Source organism: Ictidomys tridecemlineatus, chromosome X, assembly GCF_052094955.1.
Source record: "Ictidomys tridecemlineatus isolate mIctTri1 chromosome X, mIctTri1.hap1, whole genome shotgun sequence".
NCBI lineage: Eukaryota > Metazoa > Chordata > Mammalia > Rodentia > Sciuridae > Ictidomys > Ictidomys tridecemlineatus.
The window spans coordinates 83,630,796-83,644,126 of record NC_135493.1 but is presented as its reverse complement, the minus strand read 5'-3'; the positions used below and the strand labels follow the sequence as shown (position 1 = coordinate 83,644,126).

The window sequence follows — 13,331 nt, the reverse complement described above, 5'->3', positions numbered from 1 at the left end:
GGAAAGATCACTGCATTTGGAATCAGACAGTGCTGGATTGGAATCTAGGGCAAACCCACTTTAAATGGCAACATAATCTCCACCTTTTGGCGTTCATGCCCCTGTGTACATGTCCCTTCTCCTTGAATGTGGGTGGGACCTGTGACTTACTTCTAACCAATAGAATATTACAAAGGGGACAAGAGGTCACTTTTGTGATTTCCTGATAGCATATAAAACACCATTTTGCTAGAGAACACTCTCTCTCCCCTTGCTGACTCTGAAGAGGCAAACTGCCGTGGATCCCACAACTGTGAGGAACTGAGCTCTGCCGACAGCCACGTGAACCAGGAAGCACGTTGTCCCTTAGTCTAGCCTCCAGATGAGATCCCAGTCATGGCTAACACCTTGATTTTGACTTTGGAAGACCCTATGCAGAGGATTCAGCTAAGCCAGGCCTGGATTTCTGGTCAAAGAAACTATGAGATAATGAGTAAGTGCTGTTTTAAATGAGTCATGTTGTGGCGATTTGTTATCCAGCATAAAAACTAATACAGAGTCCTAGTTTCCCAGCTGTGTGACTCTGGGCACGTGCCTTCCCAGGTCTTTGCCTTGACCTGCTCATCTGTAAAATCAGAAATGATGACCCTACAATTGCTTGCCCTGCCCACCTTCCAAGAATTCTTCAGAATCCAGTGAATATGAGGATTGTTTTTAAATCAGATTGTTATAAAAATGTGAGGAATGATTGTTCGTTTTCTTCTTGGAGTCCCCAGGTCCTGTGACCAAAGCAGGTGACCTTGGAAAAAAAGAAGATACAGAACAACCAACCCAAACCTTCAGAGGTTAAAAACTGACACTGGCTTGTCTGGCCCAAGCTGGAAAACACAATTTTATAAAAACAATCCCTGGAGACAGACTGAAACATCTCAAGCTGTTTGAAAGATACTGTCATCAGATCCTGGGTCTGACTCCTTTGGTCTCAGACTACCCAGCAGTCTGGTGCCATGCCTTCCTCACCCCCTCTCTCCCCACCCACCTCTTCTCCAAACTACAGAAGTCAGCTCCAAAAGTCCAATACCCTCATTCCTCCTGGGCCACTGCCTGAGGCCATGGGGTTACCTGGGGACATGAAGACCTGCAGCTGTTGCCAGGTGGAGCCAAAGGCTGCTGACAACTGAGGGAGGGTTGAGTTTATTTCAAAACAGACCAGGAGTTCAGATGGCCCCCTGTGGCTACTCAGTTTTGTGAACCTGAGCTAGAGAGAAAACATTTGCTGCAAGCTGGGGGCACTAGACTGTATACAGGTTGATCGTCCAGCTTGGTCTTCCTTAAAAGTGGCACAAATGTAGGTGCTGATCAACTATCTCTTCAGAGCCCCTGGTGCAAGCCCATTCTGCTATATATCTTGGCCTAATGCATGGAATTCAAGGCCCTGCATGCTCTGGAACCTGCCTATCTCTTCCTCCATCCAGGTGTCCTCTGGCTGTTCCTCAAACACTACTTTGGGGGCCTTCCCTTGGCCATTGGCACTCTGTCATAGAACAGAGAAACCTGTCGTAACTGCATCTAATACTTCTGGACATCACTTTAGGTTCATAGCACCCATAAATCCATTCAGTACTCCTTACAACACTCTCATCAAGAATGAACTGAGGGCTGGGGCTGAAGCTCAGTGGCAGAGCACTTGCCTAGCATGTGTGAGGCCCTGGGTTGATCCTCAGCAGCACATAAAAATAAACAAATAAAATAAAGGCATCCTTTCCATCTACAGCTACAAAAACAATTTTAAAAAGAATGAACTGATATCACCATGGCCATTCTATGGATGTTGGATTTGAAGATAGGTATCCTGAGAATGAAAGCCATGCTAAAGATTGATCTTTGTTCTTTGATCTATCTCCCTCTCTAGAATTCAAGCTCTTTTTGAGCAGCAATTTTATGCCCAATGCATACATAGTGTAGTGCTTGGCATACAGTAGAATTTAACAAATGTTTATTGCTTGTGAATAAATGAACACATATTATAAAGAACACAGAATTCAGAGTCAGAAATACTACAAAATATGTTATTTGCAGAAGAATGGATGTAACTTCAGAACATTGTGTTAAGCAAAATAAGTCAAACAGAATTTCAAGGGTCCTATGTTTTCTATCATGTGGAAAGCATAGAGAAAAAAGAAAAAGGGATCTCATAAAATTTGAAAGGAGACCCAGAGGGCAGGGGAAGGAGACCAGAGGGAGGTAGAAAAGAAAGGAAAGGGGGGATACTAAGGAATGAAATTGACCAAGGTATGTTGTGCACATGAATGAATATGTAACAATTAATTCCACTAATATGTATAAGTATAATGTACCAACTAAACTTCATTAAAAGAAGGAAAGCAAGAAAGAAATTCTAGTGTCCAGCCCAGTATCTGCCATCTAATGATTTTTGTGACTTGAGTGAGTGAAAATTTCAACATTTTATATCTAAATATTTTAGTATTTACATATACTGGGACCTGGGCTGCCTCTGTTCAAAATAAGGCACTACCTCATTAATAATTCAATGACTGGGTGACCTTGGGCCATCTCTTATCTTTTCTGTGCCTTAGTTTATTAGCCTTTAAAATCAGGATAATTGCCAGGCATGGTGGTGCATGCTTGTAATCCCAGAGAATCAGGAGGCTGAGGCAAGAGGATCACAAGTGTGAGACCAGCCTCAGTAAATTGTCAAGGCCCTAAACAACTTGGTGAGACTCTGTCTCAAAATGTAAAAAGTAATTAATTAATTAAAGGGCCAGGTATACATCTCTGTGGTAAAGCACCCCTGGGTAAATCCACCATAAAAATCTATTAAAAAATAAAGTAAAATTAGAATAATTGTAATAACTAGGTCATAGTTTGTTATAAGGAAACATGAGTTAATACATACATAGTTCTTAGGACACTGGTACATTGTGAGTGTTTTAATGAATGTTAGTCATTAATGTTATTATTGTATTTTAACATTTTCACATATACCAATAGGGCTAAGAATATCATCTCCCCAGGCTATCACAGACGGGAATCCAACAAGACAACAAGTATGGAAATGCCCTGTTACCTGACCAGCACAGAGTAGATGCTAAAACTTAACTTAGCAAATATCCCAACTCATTGTTCAGGCCCTGAAGTTTAAGTTCAGTGTAGGTCAGCTTCAAAATCATAATGAGCAGAACTGCATCCCTCCCCTGCCCCCAAAGTCTGGAAAAGGCCACTGGGTTGGTCTTGGATGTCTAAGTGGCCTACAACTCCTGAATATGTGTGAGCACTGTGTTCTGTAAATAGATGCCTTCCTTCATGTTGTCTGTGGGCCCCCAAATCTGCTAGTTATCTGGCACCTACCCTATAAGAGGCCAGGGGGTGGTCAGGACATGGCTGGAAGAATCCATGGGCGTAAAAAGAACCAGATTACATCAAGGAACATGACGAGGATATAGAACCTGTGAAGCCTTGGGAAAAGGTTCTGTGCAGGGCACCTGAGGTCTCCACTAAGTGACCAAGGAATGGAACAAATGAGGACCTGGCACTCTATGGGGGAGGGGTGTTGAGAGGCAAAGAGACAGAGACAAGGAGTCAAAGAGAAGCCTAGCAACTCTGGCTCCCTGAAGAAGGGGAGGGAAATAACCACACAGAGCTCAAAACGTCCTGCGTTACTGCAATAGAAAGTGCCTGAGAGATTACAGTTTATGCAAACTGGGCTTTCCAGAGGCGAGAGTGGCTAAATATTGCCCAGGCGGTGGACCCCCTTTGACTTCTTAGGAAAAGTGCCTCATGCACCCAGCCTCACTGAGGGCAAGAGGACTCCAATGAGTTCAAGTGTGCAAACGAATTATTTTAATAGTAAGGAAAATATGAATTATCTGGAAAATTCCCACTTGGGTTCTCAGAGCCCCTTACTGCTGAAACTGCTGAAGAAGTTTTGAGAGGGAGGCTATGAAGGAGGCAGGGAACTTCGGGAGACCGTGACGCACCCACCAGACTGCGGGACTGATCTAATGAAGGCTGCATGGAGTATAAAATCGCGAACCACCTGGGCTGGCAGAAGACAAAAGTGCCTGCAGGCTGCAAAGTTAGAGCAGAATTTCTACATTATTTTCTTGTTTTGTCTATGCCCACAGCGAGTAGAAGAAGGACATTTAGGGCCTCACAAATGATCCAGTGGGTTGGTGGGAGAGGCCTTGGTGCAGTTTGGAAAACCTAGGAGACCACAGACTGGATGTAAGAAAGGCGCTACATGTCACACGTGGTGTTGATGTGATTGTAGCAAAGCTGTCCTGCTAGAGCCACGTGGCTAGCTGCTTGACTGGCCTGTACTGCAGTCACTGCTCATCATCTGGATTTCAATCTGGATTTCCTAAGCCCCTAATCAGGGCCTAGCCTTTGGAGAAGGCAATTATGGTAGCTACCAAGAGACTGAGAGCCCTAGTCATTTCTAATTAGGAAAATATAAAACAAACCCTTGGGTTCCAACACAAAATATGCTGAAGAACTAGATGAGTGGGCTCAGGGACTCCGGGAAGGCAGAGAGGACTGGGTTGCTGAACCTTGAAGTAGAGTTAGATGTGAGAAGATAGAAAAGGGGAAAGTCAGAGAAGGATGAGAGTCAGGGAAGAGAACAGTGCAATCAAGAGAAGAGCTTGAGCAAAAGCTCAGAGGCTAGAATAAGCACAGTCTGTTCCAGATCCATAATTCTCATGCAGTGTAACACCTGACCCCTATTCAAGATACTTTTGCTCTTTGATCAAACAAAGGTTTGGCTAAATGGATAGATACTCTATTGATAAGAGAGTAGACCTAGGCCAGAAAACAACCAAGATTAATTCTCTGGATTATGTGACCTTGGATATGTGACCTTGGATAATTCACTTAGTTTCTGTGGATTCTGTTTTCCTATCAGCAACAATGGGAGACAGGGAATAGAAGTAAGAAAGTCCTTAAAGTTCAAATTTCAGCTTTAGGTACCTACAGAAGTGTTTCCCATGCTTCAGCATTCTTTCAGAATACCTAGAGAACCTGTTATGCATGCACATTCCCAGAGATTTGGGTTTATTTGATTTATGATGGGGCCTGGACAAGTGTATTTCTCACAAGGAACATAAGTGATTCTGCCACACGTGACTCACAGGCCAGACTAAGAGGCAAAATGTCCTGTGGGTTTGCATACAAACAGGGGTTGGAGTCTGTTTCCAGGGTTCTGAATGGCTATGACAGGAAGCTCACACCTTCCCTTCCCCACCCTCAGTGCCAGTTCTGAATCAGCTGCCACTCCCAATCGAGGGGCATCAACAAGGACCACTCAGCTACAGTGTGTCACGGCACAGTGGTGCCTATCTTCTACACATATGGGGACATGATGCTGACTGGTCATACCCCAGGCAGGGAGGGACTAGGAATGTCCAGGTGGGATGGCCTGAGATGCCACTGAATAGGATCAGGCACCCAGACTCTTGAAGGACATTCCCCCTCTTGCTCGCCTCTCCCACATCCACACTTTCCCAACAACACAGCACACTCCAGAAGAACCCAGAGAAGAGCCCCAGAAGTGAACAGGATTTCCCAGATTTAATCAGAGGCAATAACACCAAGAGCCAAAGTCCTCGCCTTACTGAACCCATTCTGCTCTCAGGACTGGACCTCAGAATTATGACAGTGTGCAGGGGAAGGGGCCAGCATGGGAACTGGGACTCTAACTGCTGCTGAAGAAGTACCCCCATGTCTTAGGGAGACAGGTTCCAAACTCCCATCTTCAGCCCCACAGGCTCCTCCTGGCCACCTGGATAATAGGTAGGACTGCAACCTGGCAGACAGGGCCCACTCAGAGCACCAGTGTCAGATGCAAAGGGCTGGAGAAGCCACCTCTCCCACTTTGCAGTCCTTCTCCCTCCAGGCCCTCAGCAGACACAGGTAGAAGATCCCTCAGATCACCCCTTCCTCCCTTCTCCACTTGCCGTGGAACTCCCCTCCCCAGCCTTCCTGCCAAGCACTCCCCACCCAGCTCCCAAGTGAACTGGGCTGCACCTGCAGGCTCCCTGCCTCTGCCGGCACAGAAACTCACGTGCTGGAACGTTCTTCCTGCTGGTGAGCCAGGCCTGCCCTTATGATTTCCTCCTACTCACCTAAATTTTGCCCTCAGGACCCCCATCCAGACAGGATGCTCCTTCTTCCTGGAAGCATCCTCCACTTAGATGAACACAGCGCACTCTGCCATTCCTACTCCCCAGCCAGACCCCCCCATTGATACATTCTTCACACACCATCCACTTGACTCATTCAAAGGGTACAATCCAATGCTTTTAGTCCATTCACAGAGTTGGGCAACACTTACTACAGTCAATTTTAGAAAACTGTCCTCACTCCAACTCTAAAGAAATCCTATACCTCTTTGCAAGCCATTGCTCCCTAGCACCCAGATCCTGGGTAGCCATTTATCTACTTCATGTCTTTATTGATTTTTTTATGCTGGAAGATTGGGTAGCATGGGTCTGAATCCCACTCTGTGAAACTTTGAGCAAGTCGCTTCACTTCAATTTGATTCAATTTCTCCAGCATAAAAAGAAGCAATATTGGTTTCTGCCTCATAGAGTCATAATGAGGCTTAAATGACATAATGTATATAAAGCACTTAGTACAGGGTTTGCTTTTATTGCTGCTTTTTATAAAGCGATTTTCCTGATTATTGCTCTCAGCTTCCACTGGTGTGTTCTCTCTCATCAGGATCGAATAGAGGGGTGACGATGCAAGTATTTAGCATATCAGCATACTTAATAACCTATTAAAGCATGGACATTACCCATCAGTATGGGCTGAATACTGAAGTAGAAGCTATACGTTTTCTATCAGGGCTGACACTGACCCTCTTATTTCTGAATGGTGGAGAGACCCAGGGTCCAGGGAGTCATTGGGATACAAAAAGAGGCCCTTGGAGGATACTGGGATGGTGCTACATGTCAATCAGTATGAAATAATTTCAATCATTTTTGCCAGGGATTGGAAACAGGGGTACTCTATGACTTAGCTTCATCACCAACCATTTTTTATTTTGATATAGTGTCTCACAAGTTGTCTAGCCTGGCCTTGAACTTGCAATCCACCTGCCTCAGCCTCCTGAATAGCTGGAATTTCAGGCATGCATCACCATGCCCAGGTGATTTCAGTATTTCAGTATCCAGTGTAGTCATAATGTCAAGTACTGTCATGTCTGAGCAGTATCACCATATTACCTGCTATGGGTAACAAACTTCTGGTCACACAGATATGTTCTCACTACTTTTTGATATCCACATTACACTGCACAGGATCCTGTTATTAAAACTCTGAGGTCAGCTGAGACAATGCACCCCTGTAATCCCAGCAGCTTGGGAGGCTAAGGCAGGAGGATTGCAAATTCAAAGCCAGCCTCAGCAACTTAGTGAGGCCCTAAATAACTCAGTGAGACCCTGCCTCTAAATAAAATACAAAAGGGCTGGGGATGTGGCTCAGTGGTTGAGTGATCCTGGGTTTAATCCCTAGAACAAAAACAAACAAAACCAAAAAATCCCTCAAACTTTTTAAATTCAGGCTGCTGCTAAGTTTTACCATCCCTTACAAACCTCTACTAGGTTGTGTTTTGGACCCACATTCAGAATCTTAAATTACAAATGTGATTCGTGTTGAATTAGGGTATTTGCTTTACACCAGACCTCCTGAAGAGGCTTCAGTACAGGTAGGCAGGCAGGCAAGGCTGGCAATGACAGCAGTGACATTTGGCCCCTATATATGTTCCTTGTTTCCTCTGGAGCAGAAAGAACTCTGTTTAGTCTTGCCCTTGACCATGGCCAATGTGTACAAGAGCAGATGACCTGGGGGAGGAGAAGGAGATGGCAAGACTATTGAAAGGGTTACACCTCCTACCTAAACAGAGATGTGACAAAGCCAGACCAAATTCCAAGCACTTCGTCTGGTGGAAGTTGTTCTGGGATCAATTGCCAAGACAGAGGCTTTAGAAATGCAGGCAGAATGAGCCTCAGGTGAAGCAGACATTCCAGGAAATCTAACAAAAAGAAGAAAATAACTGGGAAATTGACCTGAAAGAAGACAGCTAATGGCTTCCAAGAGGTGTGTGTGGCGGGGTGGGGTGGCAGGATGTGTATGACAAGGACTAGTAAATGTGATGGAGGGGAATGGAGGTGGAGGTTTTCACTGGGACCCAGACTAACAAGGTATTTCAAATCTCCTTTGGAGGGTTGGGTTTTTTCGACATTGGTCTGGGTGGTCTCTCAATGGTGCTGCAAGTGGAGAGGAAGAGGACAGCTGGTGGCAGCAGGGGGCAGGGCTCAGCCCATCTGGGTTGAGTGCAGATAATGTGAGGAGCCATTGTGGCAATGTGGGCAGCCTGTCTAGTGAGGAAGACGGGGGCTTTTCTGAGCTAAGCAGCTGGTATGCTCAGGACGACTGTTGGCATTTGGGGATCCTAATGAAAAAAAGTATTAGTTGGATATGGTGGTGCACACCTGTTATCCCAGCTACTCAGGAGGCTGAGGGAGGATGGTAAGTTTGAGGCCAGTTCAGGTGAAATATAGAGACCCTGTTTCAAAATAAAATAAAAAGGGGTGTGGGTGTAGACCTTCATAGAGCACTTGCCTAGCATGCACAAGACCTTGGGTTTACTCCCCAGTACAAAAAAAAGGAGTATCTTCTCTGGAAGTTAGTGGAGCAGCTCAGAGAAGGAAAAGATAGAAATGCATTTCAGTATTGTAAGGTGGGGAGCAGGTATTCAATAGACCCCAAGATGGGCTGAGAGTGTAGCTCAGCAGTATAGCACTCGCCTCACCAGGCCCCGGGGTCAACCCCCAGAACTGCAGAGAGGGAGGGAGATGGATGGATGGACAGATGATAGATAGATGGATAGATAGATAGACAGATGGATAGATAGATAGAGATGAGAGAGAGGGAGGGAGATGTGAGATCTGAGGAGAGCTGATGTTTACTGATGCTGGTTCTGATCCAAATCTCTGTTAAACATTGTGCTATCAACACTTGTTATTGAAACACTGCTTCACAGGGCAAGGGCGTGTTTCCTAGGTGAAACCCCCAGTATAGTTTGGATGTTTTTCTCCAGAATCCATTCATGTCCCCCAGGCTAGGTCCCAGGGTTCTACCTGGGTTCAAATTCTACTCCTGTTACTTATTAGCTATGTCAGTGTCACAAGTCGCTTCACCTGCCTGTGACTCAGTTTCCTCATCTGTGGAAGGATTATAAGGAGAGCAACTGCCTATTGGGATTATTGCGAGGAATCACAGCCCAGATGAAGTTCTTAGAACAGAGCTTAGCAGGTACTAATGCCTCAGTAAACATTATGATTTGAATTCAGATTCATCATCCAGTTTAATCCTAGTCCTTCCTGCTTTGTGACTTTTCCAAATGTCCCTAACTAAGCCTCTGAGAAAAATGATGTTTACACAAAAAGCAATCTCTTCTGCCCTTCTACCAGCCTCCCATTCCATACTCTGAGCTGTCACCATACGTTTTGCCTCTTCATGACTGCATGCTATGGTCACACCTCTCACCCCTGTTGCCCTAATTCCATTCCACATATCCTTGACTCCGCCCATATTACCAAACTTCTTCACCCAGGAGGCTACTAACCCTACTCCCTTCTCTCCCTCTCTGCCTTCTCCCTCTATTTACATTGACTACCCATTCACTGGTCATACAAGCCAGATACCTACAAGTCATTATTCTAGACCAGGGATCATCAAACTTTTTTCTATAAAGTACCAGACAGTAAATACCTTAGGCTTTGAGGACCCCATACAGTCACCATTACAACACACACAAAACAGCCATAGAAGGTGCACAGATGAATTGGTGTGGCTGTGGTCCAAAAAAACGTTATAAATGTAGGCTGTGGGCAAGTTCGGCCTGCAGGCTGTAGTTGGGTAAGAATTATTGCACCCTATAACTGTGTGCTCAAAATCCATTCTTTCACTGAATCGATAAAAAGGATCTCCAGTTATCAACTCAATTACCTCTGCCCTGGACCAAGCCTCTATTATCTCTTGCCTGGACCATTCATTGCAGGAGTCCCCCAATTGTTTCCCCTGATTCTCCTCTTGTCCTACAGTCCACTCATCACATAGCAGCCAGAGTGTTCCTTTCAAAGTTTACATCTGATCTTGTTACCCTTCTCTTTAAAACCATTCAATGGTTTCACACTTTTCTTTTCTTTCTTTGGTACCAGGGATTGAACTCAGAGGCACTGAATCACTGAGTGATATCCCCTTATAGCCATCCTAGTAGGTATAAAAAGGTATGTCATTGTGGTTTTCATTTGAATTTCCCTAGTGACTAATGATGTTGAACATCTTTTTTTTTTTTTTTTTTGGAATTGAACCCAGGACCTTATACATGCTACTCAAACACTCTACCACTGAGCTACACCCAAGCCTTGACCATCTTTTTATATGCTTATTACCATTTACATATCTTCTTTGAAGAAATATCTATAAAATCCCTTCCCATGTGTTCAAATTGGGTTGTTTATGTTGTTGAGTTGTAGGAGCTCTTTACATATTCTTGATATTAAGTCAGGGGCACTCAAACCTGATCAGATATATGGTTTTCAAATATTGTTTCTCATTCTTTAGGTGGTCTTTTTCAATTTGACAAGTTCTGATTTAGCTATTTTTCATTTTGTTGCTTATGGTTTCGGTGTCATAGCTAAGAATGCATTACCAAATGCAAGGTCATGGAGATGTATCCCTCTGTGCTTTGTCTTGGCTATGTCTGTGGCTTTCTGATATGCACGATGTATTTAAAATGCCTTAATTTCCCCAAGAAACTTTCCCCAGCTTTGGCTCCCCAGACCTCAGGCAATCCTTTGCCCCAGGAATCTGTGTTTTCAGTTCAGCTTGCCATGTTTTCAAGTGATGGCAAATGCTTCTTAGCCTGAGATACAAGTGAAGGGAAACAGAGATAAGCACCTTGTGTCCATCCTGTGTAGCCCCAGACAGGTTAGGACAGATACACTCAAGAGTTTACAAATAAGGTCTCTCCTCTCCTTCTAGAACCAGGAAATAACAGGATCCTGCACAGGGGGAGTGTGGGCTAAGACTGCTGCTACACAGAAGGAAAGATGAGGGAAGGACAAAGCAAAATGCCACTGAGCTTTCCTACTACTGAGAAGTTGATTTTCTTTTTTTTTTCTTTTTTTTTTCTTTTTTTTATTGGTTGTTCAAAACATTACAAAGCTCTTGACATATCATATTTCATACATTAGATTCAAGTTGGTTATGAACTCCCAATTTTACCCCAAATACAGATTGCAGAATCACATCGGTTACACATCCACACTTTTACATAATGCCCTATTAGTAACTGTTGTATTCTGCTATAAGCACTCACTTAGTTGTTGTAAACCTTTGACTGATTTTTGGAATTCTTTTTTTCTTTTTTCATGGGGAGGGGTGGTGTACTTGGAATTGATCTCAGGGGCACAAAACCACTGAGCCACATCCCCAGCACTATTTTGTGTTTTATTTAGAGACAGGGTCTCACTGAGTTGCTTAGCACCTCACATTTGCTGAGGCTAAATTGAAACTTGTGATCCTCTGCTCTCAACCTCTCGAGCTGCTGGGATTACAGGCAAGTGCCACTACATCCAGCATGATTTTCAGAATTATGATAAAATTGGTTCTGTTCATTTTTCTTGATTTTCAGTGTTTCTATGGGAGGGCAGAGCACCCACAAGCCCTATACATGATTCTGATGTAAGCTCTAGTTGAGAACCTCTGGTCTAAAATACCATGTGGCCCTCAAACGTGGCTCATCTTCCTGGGGATGCAACTGGAGCCTTTTTGTGGCACTCTGGCATCTCTATGTCTGGATTCTTTGAGAAATCCACAACAGGCATCTAGAGTGAACTGACTTCCACTTATAGCTCCCTGTCTTCTCCCCAGCAATACACACTCATGGTCACTCACAATTGGCTCTACAGCCCTTACACCAGTGACCTAAGTGAATCACAGTCTAAATAAAACCAAACAGCTATGGCTGGACACAGATCTTGGCCTAATCCCCTTCTTCAGAGGTAGGGTTACTGGTCTTATTAGCCACATAAAAGTCCATAGACCCCAAATTCAAAGACTGTAGGAAATTCAAGTGAATCCCAAAGAAATGATTCTCTGGCATAGTAGAAAGAAGTTTGTACTAGTAGGAGAAGTTCAGATAATTGTTCAGCTTGTAAGTGACCAGGGTGAGGGCAAACTGGGGGATCTGGTGGGACACTCCATTTGCATGGCAATCATACTCTTTTGAATCAGGTCATATGCTTTCATGGGGACTTTGGCAGTGACTAGTGGGGATTATGAGGAGTTTAAAGCCCCAGCTCTCCCCTACTGTGAACCCAGGTTTCTCACCTCTGGCTGGCCCTTAGTTCACTTGGCCAATAAGGACTAATCCTCTGCATAAATGGGCTTGAGGGGGAAGGAAAGGATAAGCTCTATGAGTCAGCAGAACTCCCCAGCCTCGCTGTCCAGGGACAGGGGTCTCCTTTAGAAGTGTTAGAGATGAAAAGTCTAAACTGCAGTCACCAGACCTATAGGCATGCACCCCCAGCCCCTGCACTCACATGGTTCTCTGAGAGCCCACATACCACACTCCCCCCCCACACATGCTGTGGGCCAAAATGTAGCATGGTTCTACTCTAAAACAACAGCAGCAAAGCATTTATTTCCCAAAAAGGGACAAGGTCACAAGAAAAGGCCTATTAAATAATTAACTAAGTCTGTGGAAAAGTCATTTAAAAATACCCCCCATGGAGTTTTAGGACAAAACAACAACTTGGTGAATGTTTGGCTACAGTTTATAGCTACTTCTGTTGCCCTTGATACACTACTGTGGTTTTTCAGCCTCCTCTGCCAATCTTGCTCAGCACTAGAGGTACAAAGATTAAAGTCCAGATATGTGAGTGGATTGGGCCTATTTGCCTCTTGATATGTGGGCTCTTATGAGTCCAGAGAACCCCTGTGTTGATTTGTGTCAGCAGTTACCCTGGCAAAGGGAGAAAGAACTATGCCAGTCAAGAAAACACAGCCTTTGTAAAGTGTCCACAGATGAAACTTTATTATGTGTGTTACTGGGGATTGAACCCAGGGGCACTTTACCACTAGGCTACTTCCAGTGTTTTTTTATGTTTTATTTTGCTACTGGGGATCAAACCCAGTGGTGCTCTAATAATGAGCTATATCCCAGCTCTTTTTATTTTATTTTTGAGACAGAGTGTTGCTAAATTGCTGAGGTTAGTCTCAGACTTAGAATCCTCCTGCCTCCCAAGTAACTGGGATTA

At 44.3% G+C, this 13,331-nt stretch overlaps 1 long non-coding RNA gene across 1 annotated transcript; it reads left to right on the top strand.

Moving 5' to 3' along the window:
• The first annotated feature begins 209 nt into the window (after nucleotides 1–209).
• Nucleotides 210–2,375, top strand: LOC144371633 (uncharacterized). The gene is made up of 2 exons (XR_013431585.1): nucleotides 210–472; nucleotides 749–2,375. It is a non-coding gene; the product is annotated as an uncharacterized LOC144371633 (long non-coding RNA).
• The last annotated feature ends 10,956 nt before the right edge of the window (nucleotides 2,376–13,331 follow it).